This window comes from Canis aureus, chromosome 19 (genome assembly GCF_053574225.1).
Source record: "Canis aureus isolate CA01 chromosome 19, VMU_Caureus_v.1.0, whole genome shotgun sequence".
In the NCBI taxonomy this organism is placed as follows: domain Eukaryota; kingdom Metazoa; phylum Chordata; class Mammalia; order Carnivora; family Canidae; genus Canis; species Canis aureus.
Window position 1 is genome coordinate 35835543 of NC_135629.1, and position 17085 is coordinate 35852627.

General features: G+C 43.0%; 1 protein-coding gene across 6 annotated transcripts in view; it reads left to right on the forward strand.

The window, feature by feature from the left end:
- Nucleotides 1-8316: 8316 nt before the first annotated feature.
- Nucleotides 8317-17085, forward strand: part of WNT5A (Wnt family member 5A) — a 34364-nt gene continuing 25595 nt past the window's right edge. The window contains exons 1-5 of one of the 6 annotated variants that reach the window (XM_077858485.1): nt 8317-8504; nt 9486-9673; nt 9985-10070; nt 10219-10320; nt 12878-13070. The gene's annotated coding sequence lies outside the window, so the exon portion shown is untranslated. The remainder of the gene's footprint in view (nt 8505-9485; nt 9674-9984; nt 10071-10218; nt 10321-12877; nt 13071-17085) is intronic. The other 5 variants (XM_077858486.1, XM_077858488.1, XM_077858489.1 and 2 more) reach the window with 5 other exon arrangements.

The window sequence follows — 17085 nt, forward strand, 5'->3', positions numbered from 1 at the left end:
GAAAAACAAATGGCAGAGGGAAGACGTACTCTGGCTTTCCTGGAAAGGCCGAGGCGTGTCCCTTTACACGTAGCTGGAGTCAGAGGTTCATATGAAGAAATGAAGTCATTGGAGGGATCTCTCTCCCTTCCCGCTTTCCCCTCCTTTCATCTTTCTCTCTCTCTCTATCTCCCCCTGCTTCTCTCTCTTCTATCCCTCCCTCTTTTTCTCTTTCCCACCTTTTCTCTCTTCCTTTCCTCCTCCCCTCCCCCGCTTTCTCTTTTCCCCTGTCTCCTCTGCACTTCCCATGGGGTTGACATCAGTCCCTGCTGGGTTGTTTCTGCTTGGTGGCAAATATGACTTGCAACAGCTTCGAGCACTCTGGGATCTAAGAGTGGGGACCCTCTCCCTCGGAGCATCCGTGTCAGCCCCTGAAGGGACTCTTACTGGCCCTTGTTGGATCATGCATCTAATTACCTTATTCAAAGGAGTTGGGGGGGCGGTGAGGTGAAGCCATGTGATTGACAGCCTCACTGATGTGGGCGGGGCAGTTTCCAAAGGGGGAAAAATGGGCTTTATTCTAGAAGAGAGGGACAAGAAAGCTGGGCAGGCAGGAATAATAGCTAGCCCTGGATACACTTGGTTACACACAAAAAATCATCCAGAAAAACACACAAAATCATCCATGCAAGGGTTCACCAGGCTTCACAGCCCAACTGTGGATCATGGTGGGGAGCCATCTCCTGATTTCTTTAAAGGCTTGAATTCTATTCCAAAAAATGAACTACCAAATCTTACCATTATTGAAATCATAGAGTAATTGATTATCAAATCTAGGAAGTATGTTAGATGCCATGTGTTCAATATTCTCATTTTACAGATGGAGAAACTGAGGCCCACTTAGACGGGACCGATTCAAGTGTGTATGGTAAGTTCATTGCAATCCAAGACTGTCCTCAGGGCTTGTAAACAGAAATATAGCTCCCTGACGATTCTCTGGGGAGGGGAGGATGGGACAAAATCTACCCCCTCCCCCCGCAGTTGGCCCCTGACACAGGGGACATACCATTTTCTTTATGGACTCACAGCCACTGTATGGGAAATTCTCCCACAGTCCAGAACATTTTGAGGCAGTCTGCAGTGGTGCCCTTTCCATTATGTTGCCTTTTTGTAGAAAAAGAACTTTTGTTGGACAAGAATTTCTTACTTCATAGAACTTCCTGAAGCAGCCGGCTAGCATTCAAGCCTCATTATGTAAACCCAGCTGGCCAGATGGAGCCTCTGCTTCTTTACTCACAAACCACTCCTTTTGGTAAGAAAGGTACGAGCCCATGCACTGCTGAACTCATCCACAGGCCAGTCCGTACAGTGGTCCCACTGAAGCATGGAGACGTAATTTGGGTAAACCTGAGGTTTTGACCTTAAAAATCGACCTTGATTGCTGCCTGGATCTGTAAACTGCTCCACAAAAAATTGAAGAGCTTTTCTAATTATTAGAGTGCTAATCCACAATAAGCATTGTACTACTAATAAATGAACACAGATTCAAAATGGCTGGATGTTATTGAGCATTTGCTAGGAACCAGGCTGTGGTCCTGGGCCTAACATGCAAGAACTTGTTTGTCCAGACAACAGTCCTATGAGGTAGATACTGTCATGATCCACACTTTACAGCGAGGGAAATTCTAGACCAGCAGAGATGACGAGCGCACATTTATAGAGCATGTGTCGGGTGCTGGCGTGGTACTCAGTGCCAGGCTTACATGAATTTATCCTTGCAGGAATCTCTTGAGGCAGGAACTATCATTATCCTCAGACAAGGAAGGGGATGCCCAGGGAGCTTACATATATCACCCAGGGTCCCACTGATTGTATGTGGTGGATCCAGGCCTTGAACCCAGTACTCAGCAAGCCCCTCTGTCCTAGGGTTGCATCAAGCCCTCTGGAGGTGGCTGGGATGCAGATCCCAGTCTCACCCATCCAGCAGTGCTTCTGTGTTGCGAGTTTGGGACCTGAAGGAATTGGCTGCCTCCAGAATGCCACAGTTGACCAATACTATGAGAGGACAAACGGCCATGCAGCAAGGCCATGGACACTAGTGGAACTCAAGCCACATGTGAAAAGAGAGCCCCAACAGCACATTGGATTTAAATCTGCTATCCAAGGGCCTATTTCTTCTAAGCTCCCAATGTCTGGGCATCAGCACCTCTGACCCAGGGGCTTTTGGGTTTGCGGGGTGGGTGGAGCATCTGGTGATAAGACAGCAGACACGTGTCTCTAGCGGGAAAGCGCCTTGAACACTGTGCTAAAGGCTATAGACCTAGTACATTGGTTCTCAACCTTAGTCATTTAAATACCACTTTCCTGACCCTTTGCTATACTATAGATGAAGACAATATGTAGTCTCATACAGTAGTTTAAAAAAAATTAAATGGGCTCCCTTTTCTACTTAAATAAGTATAAGAAGAAAAATGCCACTATCATAAAGGAGAGAGCAGGATCATTTTCTATTCCTAGGCATCACCAAATAGAAAGGTGCAAATAATGAAAACAAAGTTCTGAGCTTGAGGCTTTTCCTTCTTTGTGAAAAAGGGAGACGGACAATGGTTGAAGTGTTTCCGGGGCTCATCCAAGAGTTTCTCTCTGTTCCTGAATCAGAAGGATAGAAAAATTTTCAACGAAGGCATATTTAACCGTGCAGCTCAGGGTTACTTAAGACTGTGTGGGTGTTCCACTGTAATCATCTCAAGGACCCTTTTGAACTCTGAATTTTAGGAAACCCTCCTACTGCAACAGAAATCTGGTGAATTTTTAAATAAACTTTATTTTTCATAGACTTTATTTCTTTTAGAACAGTCTTAGATTTACAGAAAACTTGAGCAGATAGTACAGCACGTTCCAGGATAAACTTCCTTCCCACAAACATACAGCTTCTTCTATCATTAACATATTATATTAGAACAGTACACTTGTCACCAATTGAACCAACACTAATACAGTGTTATTAACTAAATATCTCTACATCATTCTATTAACTAAAGTCTGTGCTTTATTCAGATTTTCTTGGTTTTTATCTCATGTCCTTCTCCTGTTGCAGGGTCTTATCCAGACGGTACATTCCATTAGTTGTCAGATCTCCTTAGGCACCTTTTGGCTGTATGTTTCCATACTCCCCTGATTTTTAATAAAAATAAAGATTGTGATGGTTTTGAGGAGTATGGGTCAGATATATTGTGGATTGCCCCTCTCCTTTTTTTTTTTTTTTTTTTTTTTAAGGATCAGTCCGGGGAAATGGGTTTTAGGAGGAAGACCATGGAGGTAAAATACCACTCTCACCAGAGCGTGTCAAACAGTACCTATGATCAGATGAGGGTGACTTCTCACCATTGATGGCGACTGTGATCACCTGGCTGAGGTCACATTTGTTGGGCTTCCCCGCTGTAGTTACTCTTTACCCTTCTCTTTGAGACAGACTTTCAAAGTGCAGATGTATATAGATGATTAGATCTCTGTCTCAGAATATGCTGCTGACAGTGCCGAGGACACACTGTCTAGAGATGAAAGCAGTTCTAAAAGCCTTTTGAACCAAGACTGTTGAATCTTACACAGCATCTATAGATGCTACACAGCAGCAGCACTGTTTGGACCATTTTTTCCCTTCTATTTGAAAATATCTTTGCCCCCTATAGCCTCACCTCCCCTGTTGGATTACTTAGGCATCAATGGCAAAAAGGATCAATGTGGGTAGAGAAGACCCTTTCCCAAGCTCACGGCAAAGCCAGCACCTATATAGTTTAAAAACAGATGTTGTCTGTGCCAACCCGTGTGACTCCACACGGAGAGGACTCAGGAGAAAATTTTCGCGTAAATTCAAGGCAAAACCTCTCTGTCTGCATAACTGCAACTCACTGGATAAAGACAGTGTGGCTGGTTTTTTTTTTTTTTTCTTTTACAGTGTGGCTGTTTGAATTCAAGAAGAGAAATATGAATGTTTATTTGAATAAGGGTATCTGTTAGGATTTATTTTTCTTTTGCAAGTATCTTGCCCCACTCTCCAAAAAAGAATAAGAAAAGAACACAAGATAACTCGAGCAAAAATAAATATATACACATACACATACATGTATATGGCATAATGCAACAAACAGTTTAGAGGTAGCGGGTTTCAGATGTGGCTTGTCCCAGGGGCTCGAATAACTTCTTACTCTCTGCTTGGTTTTGCTTTCTTGGTGTTCATCCATTCTGGAGCCCTTTCAAGGTGGCAAGTGAGACCCTAGACCCTAAATCCCTCTCCTGGGGGGATGAGTCATATGCTCTTCCTCACAGTAATGTAAATTTTCAAATAAGAAAGGAGACAAACATCAAATGCACAGAGCAGTATGACACACAGTGAAATGACTTTAGAAGCTGGCTTATTTTTCCTTTGAGCCAGAGAGGAGCAACAGGGTGTGTGTTCAGTATTAGACAGGCAAACAAACAACCAACAGCTCAACCAAAATCTCAGTTGCCACTTGCAGGCAATCATAAAACTGTGAGGTTCACCCTCTAGTTCTGAATCTCCTTAGTAGAAATGGTATGTCTCTTCACTGCCTGACATGGGATATGAGAAGAGAAAATGAGACAATAAATGAGAAAGTGCTTAGAAAAAATACTATAACAGTAAAAGTCTACATAGTCCTAGAATGGTTTGTTTCGATGTTAGGACCTGTGTTCCAAGAAAGTCTTCCCCCTTAGTGGCTTAGCTGGAAGGTAGCTGGGTGACCAGACTGAGCAATAGATTTGAGAACAGCCCCTATAAGGGACTCTTGCTACATGCCACAGCATGGATGAGTGTCACATAATATTAGGGAGAAGCAGACCCAAGCAAACATACTGTGTGGTTTCATGCATACAGAGCTCAGAAACAGACAAAATTAACCTATGGGGTTAGGAGTCAAGTTAACTGGCTAACTTTGGGGGGTTAGTAACTGGTAAGGCACAAAGAATATTTCTGGGGTGCTGGTAACATTCTGATGCTCGAACCTGGAAGTTAGCCAACATGGGTATGTTCAATTTATGAAAATTCATCAAGCGATATTATTTGTGTACTTTTCTGTCTGTATTTGTATCTTATTTTGAAAGTTTATCCTAAAAATGTTTAATGCCATGAAGCGCGAATCCAGTTTCAAATTACAGAGGTGAGAAAGCCAAAGCCTGTGGAATGAACTCAGGCTTCCCATCTTTCCCGTCTGGCCGGTGCTGTGTGTGTCTTAGAATGTTCTCACAGGGCAGCAGGGGCGGGCTTGGGGGGCTGGGAGCTTGGTGAAGGGTTAGTCATAATTCCACTTCTCCATGGTCCTCATTTCTCTCCGAGCAGCTACGCCTGGCCAGCCACACCCTGGGTGCTACCCCTGGATGCATTTGAGCTTGCAGCCTCTGAGAATGTTAAAATCCTGACTCCACTGCATCTCAAGACGTGACCCTGGGCTACTTTCTGAACGTTTCCATGTTTTCTCATCCTAAGATTATAATACATTCCCAGAAGGTTTTTTTCTTTCTTTTTTTTTTTTTTAACAAGGATCAAATGGGCACTTAACACAACACTGGCCACGTAATAGATTTTGAACAAAGGAAATGATAACTCTTAGAAGTAGTAATATTGTCATAAATAATAAAAAGATTTAATGAAATAAAATTGATAGTCCCTCGTTGACTCCCAGCCATTCTCTCGCAAGAATTGCTGCTGAGCTTGTCCTTGCTCAGATCTCATTTGCTACGTCAGGGTTTTCCTCGACCATGTTTAATAACCAGTTCCCAGATCTGGATATTGGGGGCTGTAAATTTTCCTGGTGACTGTTGCCAATGACAGGGAAGGAAAGACTTGTGTAATTACCACTTGTACTTCCACAAAACACATGAACTCAAGTCAAGAGCAAGGGTTTTGGACAATAAAACACTGAGTTTTTTTAAATCCAGAAAAGATCTGCCCAACTTATATGATAAGAAGTGTGTGCCTGTTTAGAAAAACAGAACAAGGGCTAATGGCAGTGTAGCAAAGCACCACTGGAAGGGACCGTTTCCCTTTCTCTCCCAAATGCTGCACACATCTGGAAGAAGAATTAAGGCATCAGGATGAGTCGTGGGTTGCTTGGAAATCAGTACCTTTGCCTCTGGTCAAAATCCATGGCCGTGGTTTTCAGGGCTCCATCGGTAATGCAGCGCCTTTCCCAGTTCATTTTATGGCGTGGTTGTTTGCAAATGATGCTATAATGTTCAACAGCTTTCAAACAAGTTAGCTTAATGGGATCCATGGAAATATCCCAAGACAGCAACATACTAGGATTTTTGGAAATACTGAAACACCGTAACTCCACTTGAAAATGCTTAAGACAGTCCTTTGCAAGATGTTGGACTTGGCTCCCCAAAACTAGTTAAAGATGCTTTCATTTCTGAGTATCATGTTTTCAGTTCATGAGAAAGCGGGTAGACGTGAGTTTCAGGGAGAAGATTGCTTTGCCATTGCATTCCCCCAAAGTGTTTTATTTCTGGAAAGAAAATGAGTAAGCTTACTTTTTTTCCCCCTGCAGTGTCTGTACAAGATAGCAAGTAGGCTTAGGTCGAGCTTGTGCTTCTGAAAGGAGCTGTCCACATCAGCACAGGACCGACGGGGTTGTGAAAGGTTGAGCAAGTTGCACAGAGCTGGAATTTCCTAGGATGACCAGTCCCATATCTTCTGGACTTCCAGAAATTACATTGTAGAAGCAGAATTTCTCTAAGAGGCTCATCTGGCTGGCCAAAGAAATTGAAATTCAGCAAATCCAAAAGTGACCGCTGTGAATTCTTAACCAACAAGCTCAGAGCGTGGCACATAGTCATTTCTTAAAAATGTAGCTGCCCTCCTCCCGAGTTGACACAGACCCTTATTTTCCTTCTGACAACAGTTGTATTGATATCTTATGTTGCCCCAAACCAGTGAAAATTGATAACAGCATAGTTGATTTTAAATTACATTTGAGGGAGGTGGGCGGGGGGGATGGGGTGACTGGGTGACGGGCACTGAGGGTAGCACTTGACGGGATGAGCACTGGGTGTTATGCTATATGTTGGCAAATTGAACTCCAATAAAAAATATACAAAAAATAAACAAAAATAAAAAAATAAATTACATTTGGAGGGGCAGAGCCTTTTGTAAAATTGGACAAGAGGCATCACTCGCAGCACTTTCTCCAGTGGACCCATTTTCTATGCATCCGCCTTTGCAAGTGTCAGCTCTCTGCAGAGATTCTTTCTGGCTTCTCTGAAAGTCTTCTCTTTTCCCAACTTATGACTTTGGTTCATGTAACTTTCCCTACTGTCAAAGGTACATAGCTGAAAAGAGTAAGGGGTATTTAACTGAAGAGTGACAGCTCAAAGGTGAGCGATTGGATTCCAGATTTTGTATAATTCTGAGACAGTTTATGCTCATCGTTCTTCAGTCTAAACATCACAGTAAAATTGTAGATGCCCTTAAACCTTTTTATGGGCTACAGAGTATCTCTAAAGTAAAAGAAAACACAAAAAGTACTTCTTTATGGAACAATTCTCCCTTTATGCTCCAAAAGCTGTGTAGGTATGATTAAATGTAACAGAGCTAGGTAAAATGGATCCCACATTTGGAGCAGGGTGCTGTATTTGCCTTCAGCCAATATTTTGGAAAAATCCGATGTCAGTTTAGAGGCTGATATTAAACCAATCCCTACAAATTCAGTGGAAGGCAGCTGCAGAAATCTCACGAAAAAAGCCAGTCATTTTGTGCAAGGGCATCTAAGTGGGTATCAGCACATGGTGGTAAACTAGCCAATCAGTTTGCGTATTTGAGTGGAGTTTCAGAAGATAATTGCTTCATTTCCAGGTCGGTCTAGCTCACCACTTGACCTTGGACTAATTGCTTAATCTCTCTTGGCTTCAGGTTTTCTATCTTGAAAGCAAGAATAGTAATAACTTGCAGCTACCTATCTCATCCGGGTATTGAGTGGATTAATGGGGTCATGTTTGTAAGGTCCTGGAAAATTCTCCAGAGAGAAAGTTCTACCACTTTTTTGTTTCTGGCTGGTAGCATTTTAGAGCTATGGATGGGAAGGACTGCATTGAGTGGGGTCATGACTGCAGATGGTTCTCTGCTGCCTTCTAACTAAAGAATGGACACCTTTCGAAAGCACAGCCTTTCATTACTATAAAATCTCTGATTTTCTTTTGTTCATGCAACAATCTGGAACTCCTGCGGAAAACCAGATTCTCCCCTCTATCTAAACAGTCCATGGAACTCTGAGGAAGGCACTGTGATCTCATGAGCCACGGGAAACTACTCAGAATATTTCTGCTCCAGTCAATACCTAGATTGACTTCTGGGGTGGGAAGGACTTGGGCTGAGTCCTATCTCTGCCAGTTCTTGGCTGGGGGACCCTGAGCAAATCTCTTGGCCCTCCTGTCCTCCTGGGCTGTTGGGAGCACCACCTGTAGATGTCTGACACGTGGTCGGCTCTCAGGAAAAATTACCTACATTAACAGTAAGTGTCACAGTACCTGCGTGTACTCTCTAGTCCCACAAAGAATGGCGATGAGAACTAGTCTTTCATTAGCCCAAACCAGAGCCGTGGCTAGCCATTAACAATACCCTCATTTTGCAAGCACTGTAGATTTGGGAAAATGGCAATTTGAAAGGAAACAACTCTGCGTCAGAGATTTATCCAAATCCCCATCGTATATTTTGCTACCGATCTAGCCCAACCCCCTGACTTCCCGGGGGTGACATGAAGAGTAGCTCTGAATAACAGGCATTTACTGAAAACGAGCTACATGCCAGGCATTGTGCTAACACTGTGCATAGCCTTTCTCACGTAATAGTCACAAGGTAGGGACTGTCAATAATCCCTTTTACAGAGGGGGGACCGTGAGGTCTAGTGAGGTGAAGTTATCCAGCACCACACGGTTATTAAACAGAGAAGCCAGATTGCAGTCTTCGCTCTGACTCCAGAGTCCTGTTCTAACCCAGTTCTGTCCAACGGAAAACAATGTGAGCCATGGATGTAATTTTAAATTTGCAAATAGCCATATTTTTTTTAAAAAAGGAAGAAAAAAGCTGGAGAAATTAATTTCAATAGTATGTCTTTAATCCAAAATATTTGAGAATACCATCATTCCAACAGTCAATATAGAGATTATTTTTAAAGGATTTATTTATTTATTTTTGAGAGAGAGAGAGACATAGAGAGACAGAGACAGAGAGAGAGAAAGCGAGCTCACACAGCAGGAGGGGCAGAGGGAGAAGGAGAGAAAGAATATCAAGCAGACCCCGCATGGAACATGGAGCCGGACCTGAGGCTCGATCCCACCACCCTGAGATCATGACCTGAGCCAAACCAAAAGCGGGACACTTAACCGACTGAGCCACCCAGATGCCCCATATAGAGATTATTAATAAGAAATTTACCACCTTTTTCTGTTTTCGTACTAAAGCTTTGAAAGTTAGTTTATATTTGCACTTACAGCCTGTCTTAATTTGGACTAGCCACCTTTCAAGCACTCAACAGCCACTGTCACTCGTGACCACTGTACTGGACAGCGTAGCTCTAACCATTGCACCATCATGCCGGAGTCTTTGAAGTTGTTATCAACCAGGGTTCCCCAACTGTATTTACCGAGGATGCAAATCATAGATTTTCCAGTTCGAACAGAGGTAATAAAAAGGGAGAGATTTAGAAGTGTAGTGGGATTTCAGCACATTATTCTTTATATTCTCTGTTTATCAAACACTTCACTCTCAAAGAATAGCTCTTTTCTAGAACAACTTGCTATCTGAGCTTTATCTTTGTCATGTATAATATGTGTACTTACATAAGCTGGTACAAAGAAAAAACTGTTAACTGACTGGATGAATGAATGAATGAATGAATGAATGAATGAATCCAGTGCCATAAAAGAGGATGGGCTCTTGTGCAGGGAAATGTGTAGGCAAGATCTTCATCTAATTTTGGCCCACCTCTGTAGCCCTGCCTGTGGAACGGTGCCAGGTATCAAGAGGCTTGCAAGAAGCATTTTCTGGTGGAATATATTGATGAATCCACATGGAGAAAGTAGGTATTTAAAATTGTATTCCTAACGGACATAGGGAATCTAAAATCCTTTCTCTGTCCCATGTATTTGGATTTTAAGACCCCAAATCAAGCCCCAATGGATATAGCTTATTTAAACCAGTTCATTTATTTATGTTTCCAAATGAAGTAGCATCAGAGAGACCAGAGGAATCAAGAGTCTACTTTAAAAGACAGTTGCTGACTTTCCACTGATTGTCCCAAGGATGTCAGAGCCAGATGTTCTACAGATGTAAGTACAGGTCACAGGCTGCATCATCCATGATTCAGCTGCAGTGTTCTGTCTCCAAGAGAACCCCTCACATACTCTCTTCCTGGCTTAGACCTCACTGGCTTATCCTCAAAGTGCTCTCGAGATTCCTGCCTGGCCCATCTATCAATTCACCTCCCACTCCAAGCCATCCATACATTAGCGGGGACTCCTCAGGGTTTTTCCGGGCTGACAAGATGCTCCATCTCAAGGGGCCTGAAGATGGTGTTAGGGCAAGTCCCCTTTAGATTCCGGAGGGCTGGTCCAAACCCAGCACGTAATGAACTGGGTTTTTGTCCTTTAACCGTAAAGCTGACTTTGCTTTCTTCACTTAAGCATGAATTTCCCTAAAACGACTGACCATTATTGTATTGGTAAGACTTTTTGAATTGCAAGTGATACAACTCTACTTAAACTGATTTCATGAAGGAAAGGTGAGGAGGGTTATATGGACTTCAGGCACGGCTGGATCCAAGGGCTCCCCGGGTCAGGCTAATGTCTTTCCTCCATGTCTGGGCTCCGCTTACTTCTTTGTTATCTTCATTTTCCATGATGCTTCCCGAGCCCTCACCCAGAAACTGCCTTTACGGCCAACCAGGGCAGCAACCTCCAGGGAAGGTCACTTCCCCTACTGCACGGTGGCCAAGACACAATCCTGAGACCATCTCTCATTGGTCTAATCTGTGTCACATGACTCCTCTCCAACGGGCCATGGGGCCATGGTCGAGTCACAGGCCCATGCCTTGATTTAGACGGTGGACTCATCTGGCCTGGAAGGAGAGTAACGATGCATCCTTAAAGGAGAAGCAGGTGTTCTTACTGGGAGGAATCGAAGCTGGACAGGCCAACGCTCTAAGCATCGAGACTAGGGGCCCTATCTCTGGACATAATCCTTGGTCTCTTCTCTTTGGTATGGAGTCGGCTTTGTTCTCCTTGCTCTGTCTCCCACATACCTTATTGTGTAGCACTAGTAAGCGTTATGCTCCTCATCATTATTGCAGGTGCCTGGGTATCCCACTTTAGTGTGAGCCCCTGAGAGCAGGGACCATGGCTCATTCATTTCTGCATCTCCAACGCTTAGCGTAATTCCTGGCACACAGTAGGTAATTGGGGAAAGTTTGCCAAAAAAGGAAGAAAAAAATGAACCATCTGGGAATCAAATGGCCTGAGTGAAAACTCTTCATCATGAACAGTGACATTTGGAAGCAAGCTGAAGAATGCACCATTGTGAGACTGCTCCGGAAAAAAAAGCAATCTAATTTTGGCCTTGTGACCACTTCATCGGGTCCATGGCAACATGCAGTGATTACAATTTTGATGTGAATATGGGTGTTTGATCCTCTAGACAAAGAGCAGAGGGCAGATATAATCCTTTCTCGCTGCTCTTCTGGGAGAATTGACTCAGCACATTTTGCCTCATTTCCGTCTTCATCCCTCTCATTCTTCCCACCTCCCTCTCCTCTGCTTTCTTCCCTCTGTCTTGCCTCTTCTTTTTCCAGCTCTACCTTCTGCTTTTGCCCCGAGGAATCAGGGCTTGAGTTTCAGTCCTGGCTATGTATCGTGGGGCAAGTTGTTTCACCTATCCAAGCTTACTTTCCCTGTCTGTGACATTAAGATCATAACTAATGATCATAATAGCCATTACTATTATCCAGGTCAAGTTTGATGGTATTATTATTATTATAAAATGCACAGCACAGACTAGAGCAAGTGCTTTAGGAGAGAAGCAGGGTGGCGGGGGCAGAGATTCCATTTCTGTGGGGTGGTCAAGATTGTGAAAAAGAGACTTTGGTTACGAATTCACTCAATTTCAAACCACCCTCCCACACAGAGGCCAATATGCCTCTGCTCTCCGAGCCTCCTATCCGATGACAGTATTTGGGGTCCTTGGCCATGATGTGGCTACAGAGCATTTGTCTCCTGATGGTGACCCACTGGATCAGAATCAACCGCTCTCTCCTGCTGGATGCCCCCTCCCCCGGGACTTCTAGGGTAGCCAGCTGGCACAGGGAGGAATTCCTCATGTTGACCTCGGTTCTTAAGCCCTTTAAGCCCTGTTCCAAACACACTAAGAAGCCACAGGCCCAATGACATCACCCAAGTAGCAATAACATCCAGGATGTGTTTACACATTTTGTGGGCTTCCATCTCACCCATTCACTTGAGCCTTTTTTCTAGAACCTATTAAGGTCTAGCACTTAAAGTGCTCAACAATTATCTGTTGCCTACACTGGACAAACCAATATGATCTGGCACATACAATACTAATTTGAGAAATGAATCAATTATGATGTGCCATAAATGCTTACAAAATGAATGATGAATGATCCGCAGTAGAAAATCCACGGATATGTGTTGAATGAACAAACAACAGAGCGAATGAATGAATGAATGCATGCGTGAATGAACACCCTAACGGTCATGCCATAGGCATGTGGTAAGCTGCTCTTCTATTTATTTTCTGTAGCTGTAATTTAGTCCTGAGAAACTGACTCTAAATTTATAATCTTTTATTTTCTGTTGTTGAATTTTGAAATAGATACTGCTATCAGTATGGATTGAATTCCGTTTTCAGCTAGCAAAAAGATATTTTCAAACATCCTTGAATTGAGCATGCAGAACCAGGGAGGGATGGTGCCTATGCCCCCACTAATCTCTGTTATGACATATCTGCATGACGGAGAGGATCACGCTCCTGGGCTGAGAAGAAGAGGATTGTCCACGAACAACATGTGAGTGGAGCCATCGTGTTCCTGTATATACTCAGTAGATATATGTACAGGCTGGAATAGGTAAATTTAATCCTTTGCCATTATTCATTTCACTTCCCTGAATTCTGTGGTATTTCCAAGGAGTGACTGCTTTTCTTCTGGGTTAAGTAGAAATCTTTGCTTAAGTCAAAACCACTTACTTTAAATACATTCAGTGACATTGGGATCTTTTGCCCTGAGAGTGTTTCTCATGTTTTTCAAAGTCAATGAATTGTCACTTGACCTTATGGACACTTATAGATCACTGAATTAAGGATTAAATTGAGTACAGTAAAGAAGCTTTTATCTGAAATTCACTGATATATTGAGACCGATTTGGGAAGTCATAACAGTGTCACTTTATTAAACACTGAAGATTATAACGGCAAAGTATACAAAATTAAAAGGACTTGGGCTTTAATTCTGCTAGTTAGAATGATTTGCGGTCTCTTTTAAGGAGGTCAAGAATATTTGCATAGAAGAAAAAATCATATCAGAGTAACTCCAGTTAAAATTCAATCAGATGTGAAAGTGCTGTAAGTCAGAACAGTCTTGAAAAGTTAAAAATGCCCTCAGCTTCCTAGATGGTTCATGCAGAGCTTGGCATCAGGAAGACAAGTAACTGAACAATGATGAAACTCTGTTTTGTTTTGTTTTGTAATTTAGATATTTTGCTATTACGTTTCTCTCCCTTAAAAATTTTCTCCATCATCGGTTTGATATTAGAATGTGTCACACAGCTGAACTTAACAGAGAGAAACGTTCATATCCTTTTTTTTTTAAAGATTTTATTTATTTATTCATGAGAGAGAGAGGCAGAGACCTACAGAGAGGAGAAGCAGAGGGAGAGCCCTATGTGGGACTCGATCCCAGGATCCGGGGATCACTCCCTGAGCCAAAGGCAGAATCTCAACCACTGAGCCACCCAGGCGTCCTGAGATGTTCATATTCTTACATAGTTTTGAAATGCCAGGATGTATGTACTTTCTTCTTTGGGCAAAATCTGCTTTCACACTCATCCAAATGTGTCCTGGTGGTAGGCTTTCCAGGTTGTCGTGAAAGAGAGACTGTTCATTGCTTCTCATCTGGAAAGGATAGATCTGATCTATATTAGAATCTAGTTAGAACCAAATCTGCTCATTATCTAGATGCTGTCTAATGAGATTTTATTTGTCTGCCAGCCGGTTTCATGGCCTGCCCAAGTCCGAAGAGTTTGAAAAATAATTACAATTCTTTAGATTCCCCCCTTCCAGTGAAAGGAACTTAGTTGAAGAGTTTACAAACATGATTTTATACCCAGGAGTGTGACTGGATAATGGGTTGTTTGGGAACAAGAGTAATAATGAGAATACTAAATCAGATTTCCAAATCCCAACACACAGATTTAGGTACATGATACTGAAAATTGTGGACAATAAATAAGCAAAATAAGACAAAATGAAAATTCCAGCATTTTTTCCTGTCTCTCATGTGAGAAAATCAGCTTCTTTCATGTTAGTAAATGGACTTGTGTCCCCCCAGAAATGGTTACTCTGTGTTCTAAACCCAGTATCTAGATGCCCAGTGGCCCATATTGAGCATGCATGGAATGGATAGCAAGATTGAGTATTCCAGTTGTATTTTATGAAAAAAAAAATGCCAGTTGAGAGAAAACTTTCCAGAAGAAACAGTATGACAAGAGGGAGAGGAATAGGAGACTGTCTTTCTTCAGAGGAAAACTATTTCTCTTATCAGACTCTTTCCACTTAAAGTAAGCCTTATGTGGGAGAGGCCAGAGAAAAAAGTGTGGGCACATTTAGGAAAGCAGGGAGACACTTGTTAAAAAAAATAGTTTCCCTTTCTTTATAGGTAGATAAAATATGGTGGTTAAGCCCCTGCTATTTAGAGTCAGATTACCAGGGCTCAAGCTCTCGCTTAGTGGTTAAATGTCTAAAGGCATGATCATTCATTCATCTATCTATCCATCCATTCATTCATTCATTTATTCTGAGCACTTTCTCTGTGCCAGTTACAAGAGGCTATAGGTTTGAACGATACAGGATCCCTGCTCTCCTGGAGTGGACATTCTCTTGAGGGGAAAACAGAAAATAAATAAATAAACATGCATGCAAATGAAATCAGACACTTTTATAGATCAGGATGAAAAAAGAAAATTATACAGAGGATCATCAGCAGGGGAGCAGGGCCTATGTTAGTTTAATATGTATACTGAGGTGGTGACCTGAATGGGGGGGAAGTACCCAGATGCAAGGAACAGCTTTTCAGGCAGAGGGAACAGCATAGGCAAAGCGTGTGTTCTGATGAGCCTGGCAGGTGGGTGGGGACTGGTTTCGACTATATCTGGTAATCTAGGGAGTCCTTGAATGGCTTTAAGCAGGGGAATGATACAATCTGAGCTGTGCTAGTGAGAGACCGACCTCAGGTCCTGACCCATGGTGTCAGGGATAACTCAGGAGGAGCACCAGACCCAACTCTTTTCAGAGAACAGGGAAATCACAGGACACCGCCCCACATGAGGTCAGAATGCAAGGTGGATTGCTGAGTATGGACACAGTGGTTCCTGATGGTGGTGGTGGAGCGAGGGCAGGGAGGTCACAGCTTCGTTGGAAGCCGATTAACAAGACAGCTCCGTCAAACTGGACTTCAGCCAGGCTGGTTGGTGGGGCCGATTCTGCTGGTATTCCTGTTTGGGGCTTAGTGGAGTGAACTCAGAAGCTTTCGGGAAAGACTCTTTCCACTTAAAGTATGCTTTGTATGGAGAGGCTCAGGAGGAAAGTGTGGGCACACTTGGAGAACTAGGGAGACACCTTTTAAAAACTAGTTTTGTCCTTATCTCTAGGGAGATAAAGTATGGTCGTTAAGCCTCTGTTACTTAGAGTCAGATTACCAGGGTTCATACCCCGGGGTTTGGACACAAAAACAGCTTGAGTTTATAGAAATTGTGACCTCTTTGAACCCTTCCTCTTTTCCGTATCATGCAGATAATAATAGGATTTACCTTATGAAGTAGTAAGGACGAAACACATCAATGAATATTAAGAGTTCAAGCAGGCTGGCATCTGGCACATAGTAAGAGCTCCAACAATGTTACCAGCGATTATTACTATTACTCATTATTATGACAGGCATTTATCAGCCTCATACTTATGAGCTGTATCACACAGACACTACAGATAATCGTATGACACAGTTCTCTTCTTTTCCTGGACCCCTGCCCCTACCCTCCTGAGGCAACTCATTTGTCTCCAGATTTAACCCAGGAACTCAGGGACCTAGTATTGAAATAATCACAACAGCTATTGCCACGGCCAGAGGCTGGACCAAAAAGCCTTTGGAACATTACCCCAATTGTCAGAACACCTTAATATATTCCATTTTACAGGTGAGAAAATCGAGGCTCAGAAGGGGAAGTGACCATGCAGTCAGCAAGAGGCAGAGCTGGTATTCAGATCTGATTTTTTGACCCTAATGTCCCTTAAAACTAAAAGAAGAAAGAAGAAAGAAGAAGAAAGAAGAAGAAAGAAGAAGAAGAAGAAGAAGAAGAAGAAGAAGAAGAAGAAGAAGAAGAAAGAAGAAGGAGAAAGAAGAAATGAACAAACGAAAAGCATCTATTGAGACCCCCCAAAAGCATCATTGATGATAAAAATAAAGAGGGCTCTCAGTGAGGGAGCACAGCACTAGGAGAGCTTGAGTCAGTCCAGTGTCCAAACACGTCCTCAAACCTGAAGGGAGCCCCTGTCCCCCCCACCAGCCCGGTGGCTGGGGCATCACAATGTGATGTACTACGTTGACTGTGGCCATGTGGTGGTGAGGAAGACCCCGGCCCCCTTCCGGCTCCTTTGTCCCGTTTAGTGCTCCATCTGTGGGCCCCTTGCAGGCAGCCTGGCTGGTCTTGACTCTGAGGTGAAGGAGTAAACATCTTGGGGTGCTTTATTAGTTTATTTCAGAAGATGGAGCCTGTTTGTCCCTGGGGCCCATCCCTCTTTTATGGCCTCCA